Source organism: Salmo salar, chromosome ssa12 (assembly GCF_905237065.1).
Source record: "Salmo salar chromosome ssa12, Ssal_v3.1, whole genome shotgun sequence".
Classification (NCBI taxonomy): Eukaryota; Metazoa; Chordata; class Actinopteri; order Salmoniformes; family Salmonidae; genus Salmo; species Salmo salar.
The window spans coordinates 31,017,362-31,024,485 of record NC_059453.1 but is presented as its reverse complement, the minus strand read 5'-3'; positions in this window follow the sequence as shown (position 1 = coordinate 31,024,485).

Here is a 7,124-nt window from a genome sequence, read left to right as displayed (position 1 = left end):
TCTCTAGGAGACAGAACGTGTCTCCTTCCTGAGCGGTATGAAGCTGCGTAGTCCCATGGTGTTTATACTTGCGTGCTAATGTTTGTAATAGATGAACGTGGTACTTTCAGGCGTATGGAAATTGCTCCCAAGGATGAAGCAGATTTTTTTTCTGAGGTCTTGGCTTATTTCTTTTGATTTTCCCATGATGTCAAGCAAAGAGGCACTGAATTTGAAGATAGGCCTTGAAATACATCCACAGGAACACCTCCAATTGACTCAAATTATGTACATTAGCCTATCAGAAGCTTCTAAAGCCATGACATCCTTTTCTGGAATTTTCCAAGCTGTTAAAAGGCGCAGTCAACTTAGTGTATGTAAACTTCTGACCCACTGGAATTGTGATACAGGGAATTACAAGTGAAATAATCTGTAAACAAATTTTGGAAAAATTATTTGTAAATAAGGGAGAGCCGCACACCCTAGGAGCTCAGATGCAAAAATGTAATGTCCAACGTTTCGACAGCCAAGCTGTCTTCATCAGGGTATGATCACAAACACCGTGAGATGACTCGTTTATATAGTGTCAAAAGACACACAGGTGTCTGTAATCATGGCCAAGTGTGGCCTAATATCATTGGTTAACTCTGAAATATAAAAATGGCATACAAAGAACATACAAAAAAACAAATGGATAGCATACGATCATAGATTCATTTTAGACTACACAAGCTTACAAACAATTACAATGGCAAAGTCACAATAATCACAAGAATGGCTTCAGATCAAAGTCTACGTTGAGACCGAAGGGAGCAAGGGTCTTTAAATTAAAGATCCAGGCAGCCTCTTGTTTTAACAATAAATTATCAAGGTCACCCCCTCTCCTAGGGAGGGTGACATGTTCGATGCCAATATAACGCAGAGACGAAATCGAGTGGTTTGCTTCCAAAAAGTATTTAAGTTCTGGTCAGATAACCAAAAAAGAACATGACTTTCAGGCTATTCAACACCCTAAAATTGCCACTTTCTATACTTTGCTGAAATTACATAAGAATGTTACAAAACCTCCAGGGCGCCCTATTGTAGCGGGCATTGATGCAGTAACGGCCCCTCTATCTACTTTTGTAGACTTTTTTATTAGACCACTCGCAGAACAGCTCCCCTCCTTTGTAAAGGACACCAGCAGTATGATCTCTATCATTGAATCTCTTGATCCTCTTCCTGAGAATACCTTGTTAGTTACTTTTGATGTTGAGTCGTTATACACAAATATTCCACACGAAGGCGGTATTGAAGCCATGGAACATTTTCTCCTGCAACGTGACCCTAATGAACTACCTTCCAGTGCCTGCATTATAACATTGGCTGAAATAGTACTCACACATAACTATTTCATGTTCCTAAATTATTTCTTTATTCAGACGAAGGGTACTGCTATGGGATCCCCCATGGCTCCTAACTATGCTAATTTGTATGTGGGTTACATGGAGAAACAGTCTATTTTCAATCCTCTCAAAAATGTTTTCTTGCCTAACATCATTATCTGGAAACGGTATATTGATGATATTTTTGTTCTATGGAGGGGTGATGCAGAACAGCTCCAGTCATTCCATGCTTTTCTTAACTCCTGTTCTGAACATTTGAGATTTACTATGCAATCTGATACACGTCAAATCAGTTTTCTTGATCTTCTGATCTTGTGTGAAAATAATGTTCTATACACTGATCTTTACAGGAGAAACCTACTGATCGTAACAGTTTGTTGAGGGCTGACAGTTGTCACCCACTTCCCTTGAAAAATAGTTTGCCCTTACAGCCAATTCTGTCGAATCAAAAGAATTTGCAAAAAACAATCTGATTTCGACAGAAATATGGCTGAGACGCACAGAAAGTTCAAGGAGAGGGGGTACAAAAATGATCAGATTAATATTGCCATTGAGAAAATTCAAAATAAAACGAGACATGACCTTTTTCAAGGTCAGTCTCGCAAAAAGACGCATTCTTGCGTTCTAACTACCCGCTATTCAAAGTGCTCTGAACAAATTAAAGGAATCGTTCACAAACATTGGCACATTCTAAAATCCGATGATAGTCTCGGTAATGTGTTTTCGGACCTTCCCTTGGTCGTATTCTCGCGGGGCAGAAATCTGAGACCAATTGGTACACTCTGATTTACCACCCCAAGATATTCCTGAACGTCTATTTGCGCCACTACTGGATGGAAATTACAAGTGTAATGGCTGTGCTCAATGCAATGGCACTTATAAATGTAGATCCTTCAAACATCCTCAAACAGGGAAATTGATCCCAATCAAAGGTGTTATCACGTGCACCACTAAGGCAGTTATTTATCTTATAACTTGTCCTTGTGGTAAAAATTATGTGGGTAAAACAAAGTGTGAATTAAAAGTACGTATCTCAGAGCATCGTAGCACCATTAGGTGCAAAAACTTGACTTACCCAGTTGCGGCCCACTTTTTGGAAGCAAACCACTCGATTTCGTCTCTGCGTTATATTGGCATCGAACATGTCACCCTCCCTAGGAGAGGGGGTGACCTTGATAATTTATTGTTAAAACGAGAGGCTGCCTGGATCTTTAATTTAAAGACCCTTGCTCCCTTCGGTCTCAACGTAGACTTTGATCTGAAGCCATTCTTGTGATTATTGTGACTTTGCCATTGTAATTGTTTGTAAGCTTGTGTAGTCTAAAATGAATCTATGATCGTATGCAATCCATTTGTTTTTTTGTATGTTCTTTGTATGCCATTTTTATATTTCAGAGTTAACCAATGATATTAGGCCACACTTGGCCATGATTACAGACACCTGTGTGTCTTTTGACACTATATAAACGAGTCATCTCACGGTGTTTGTGATCATATCCTGATGAAGACAGCTTGGCTGTCGAAACGTTGGACATTACATTTTTGCATCTGAGCTCCTAGGGTGTGCGGCTCTCCCTTATTTTCACGTTTTCTACTCCGCTAGCCAGCACCTCGCCTTAATAGGTGTGCGTTTCTTTTTTTTCTGGAAAAATTATTTGTGTCATGCACAAAGTAGATGTCCTAACCGACTTGCCAAAAATATAGTTTGTTAACAAGAAATGGGTGGAGTGGTGGAAAAACTAGTTTTAATGACTCCAACCTAAGTGTATGTAAACTTCCGACTTCAACTGTACATATGAGATGAGTAATGCAAAATATGTAAACATTATTAAAGTGACAAGTGTTACATTATTAAAGTGGCCAGTGATTCCATATCTATGTATATAGGGCAGCAGCCTCTAATGTGCTAGTGATGGCTATTTAACAGTATTTAACCGTCTGATGGCCTTGAGATAGAAGCTGTTTTTCAGTCTCTCGGTCCCAGCTTTGATTCACCTGTACTGACCTCACCTTCTGGATGATAGCGTGGTGAACAGGCAGTAGCTTGGGTGGTTGTTGTCCTTGATGATCTTTTTGGCCTTCCTGTGATATCGTGTGCTGTACGTCTCCTTGGAGGGCAGGTAGTTTGCCTCCGTTGATGCGTTGGGCAGACCACACCACCCTCTGGAGAGCCCTGCGGTTGCGGGCTGTGCAGTTGCCGTACCAGGCGGTGATACAGTCCAACAGGATGCTCTCAATTGTGCATCTGTAAAAGTTTGTGAGGGTTTTAGATGCCAAGCCAAATTTCTTCAGCTTCCTGCGGTTGAAGAGGTGCTGTTGCGCCTTCTTCACCACACTTTCTGTGTGGGTGGACCATTTCAGTTTGTCAGTGATGTGTACGCAGAGGAACTTGATGCTTTCCACCTTCTCCACTGCGGTCCTGTCGATGTGGATTGGGGGGTGCTCCCTCTGCTGTTTCCTGAAGTCCACAATCTGCTCCTTTGTTTTGTTGACGTTGGGTGAGAGATTATTTTCCTGGCACCAGACTCCCTGACCTCCTCCCTGTAGGCTATGTCGTCATTGTTGGTAATTAGGCCTACTACTGTTGTGTCGTCTGCAAACGTGATGATTGTGGCCTCCAGAGTGGCGCAGTGATCTAAGACACTGCATCACAGTGCTAGCTGTGCCACTAGAGATTCTGGGTTCGAGTCCAGGCTCTGTTGCAGCCGGCCGCGACCAGGAGACCTGCGGGGTGGTGCACAATTGGCCCAGCGTCGTCCGGGTTAGGGGAGGGTTTGGCCGGCAGGGATGTTCTTGTCCCATCGCGCACTAGTGACTCCTGTGGCGGGCCGGGTGCAGTGCGTGCTGACGTGGTCACCAGGTGTACGGTGTTTCCTCCGACACATTGGTGTGGCTGGCTTCTGGGTTAAGTGGGCATTGTGTCAAGAAGCAGTGCGGCTTGGTTGGGTTGTGTTTCGGAGGATGCACGGCTCTTGACCCTCCCCTCTCCCGAGTCTGTATGGGAGTTGCAGCGATGAGACAAGACTGTAACTACCAATTGGGGAGAAAAAGGGGGTAAACAAAAAACTTGATGATTGAGTTAGAGTTAATCTCATTCCAAAATCAGGGGTATTAATATGGAGTTGGTCCCCCCCCTGCCGCTACAACAGCCTCCACTCCTGGCCATGCAGTCATGGGTGAACAGGGTGAACAGGAGGGGGCTGAGCAGGCATCCTTGTGGGGCCCCAGTGTTGAGTATCAGCAAGGTGGAGATGTGAACAGGCAGAAGTCCAGGACCCAGTTGCACAGGGCGGGGTTCAGACCCAGAGCCTCAAGCTTAATGATGAGCTTGGAGGGTACATAGGTATTCCTCTTGTCCAGATGGGATAGGGCTCTGGATCTATTGGGGCAGTAAACAAATTGAAGTGGTTCTAGGGTGTCAGGTAAGGTAGAGGTGATATATATGATCCTTGACTGGTCTCTCAGGGCACTTAATGATGACAGAAGTGAGTGCTACAGGGCAATAGTCATTTAGTTCAGTTACCTTTGCTTTCTTGGGTACAGGAACAATGGTGGACATCTTGAAGCATGTTGACATGTAGACTGGGATAGGGAGAGATTGAATATGTCCGTAAATACTCCAGCCAGCTGGTCTGTGCATGCTCTGAGGACTCGGCTAGGGATGCCGTCTGGGCCGGCAGCCTTACAAGGGTTAACACGCTTAAATGTCTTACTTACGTCGGCCACAGAGGAGAACCCACAGTCCTTGGTAGCGGGTCGCGTCGGTGGCACTGTGTTATCCAACAGCTTATCATACACAATCTATGGTACCCAATACTGATGACAGATTTGATGCTATTTGTTAAAGATGTGGTCCACTGGTCTGTGTCCTCTGATCTGCAAGGTACAAGGAAGTGGGTTTCCTGTTTTTAATATTGTACCACACTTTCCAGCTGTCTGAAGTAGTGTTATCATTTGTAGTGAACATTTTTAACCAACAGTATTTATATTGAATTGACCTGATGTGAGCAAAAGAGACAGGTAGAAGATAAACAGATAAGAGACAGGTAGAAGATAAACGGATAAAAGAGACAGGTAGAAGATAAACGGATAAAAGAGACAGGTAAAAGAAACAGATAAAAGAGACCGGTAGAATATAAACTGATAAAGGTACAGCTACAGTCGTCTTCCTGCTAGCACACTTTAATAAAAATGTCTGTCACTTTTGCAGCTAGATTCCATGTGCAGGAACCATACCAGCAGCCCCATATCATTTTAATTGGTAGAAAAGACATTCTCATTCAAATCAACATCCGTGATGGGTGGGCCGGTGACCTATTGAGTTTACCCATGAGTGTACCAGTCAAATTGTTGTAGCTCATAATTGTCCGTTATAATAATTATATTTCTATGATCAGCCTTTTGCAATAGTGATGAGATTTGTCACAGCTTTACTGTAGGTGCAGAGATGCACAGTCGTCCCTCTGCAGCAGTCACCTGTTGCACAGAATTGTGGTTACTGTTTCTATGCTGGGTTCTTTTCCTGAGCGCCTTAAAAACTCAAAGCCGCAACCGCACAGGCAGACAGGTGTGCAGCTTGTGCAGAGTTGGTGGAGAGTGGGGGAGAATAAGACTGAACGTGCCCATTATTGACCAAGATAAACCAAGACAGCAGTGGAACTCCCACCACTGCCTAAACAAAAGTGTTCTGGTGGTAAACACAATGACAAACGTATACTGTATGAGTATTGGTGAAAGGGACTTTTGGAGACATTACTGAGACTTTAGTGTAAATCACTTATTTGTCGAAGTTGTCAAAGGGGACATGAAGAAACATTAGTATATGTATAATATTTTGGATTAAACACACATGAAGCGTTGACTGTAATGAGTCTATCTCACCTTAGAAGTACTCTACATATCAGCCACTTGCTCTGGAAGGCCTGTTTTGTAGCTGTTGGTTTGGCAAACACCCAGAATTGGTAAGACATTTAAAAATAGTCCCTTCAATGCATGCTGTTCACAGAATGAGCATCCGTCTTGTTTGTTACTTACTTGTGCAGTAAATACTTTTCAGTATTTGTTTTTTAGTTATATTTGAACTTTTATTCTAGCTAAATGTTACTCAAAGTGGGTTATTTTCTATGCTAAAGATTTCATTTTAATACAGACTTTGTAATACAGCCTTTTCATCCAACATATTAGTACACTCTTAGAAAAAAAGGTAAACCTAAAAGGGTTCTTCGTCTGTTCCCATATGAGAACCCTTTGAGTAACCTTTTTTGGTTCCATGTTGAACCCCTTTGGTCTCTGTTTGACCCAGACACTGAGCTTTCCCTTACCTTCATCCCTGCTCCACCTGAAAGTACAGGCAGGTGTGGGGATAAACTGCAGACAATAGAAAATAGTAGACAAAAGTAAAAAATACAATTAAAATCAATGTCTAATGGCTTTTAATCTAACATCAGATGTAAACTCAGTCGGAGACGGCATGTCCAATTTCATCAACATCTAAGCCTATTTTATTTTATTTTAAGCTTTTTTTTTACCAATCCTCGACTTTGGCGATGTCATTTAAAAAATAGCCTCCAACACCCTACTCAACAAATTGGATGCAGTCTATCACAGTGCCATCCGTTTTGTCACCAAAGCCCCATATACTACCCACCACTGCGACCTGTACGCTCTCGTTGGCTGGTCCTCGCTTCATACTCGTCGCCAATCCCACTGGCTCCAGGTCATCTACAAGACCCTACTAGGTAAAGTCCCACCTTATCTCTG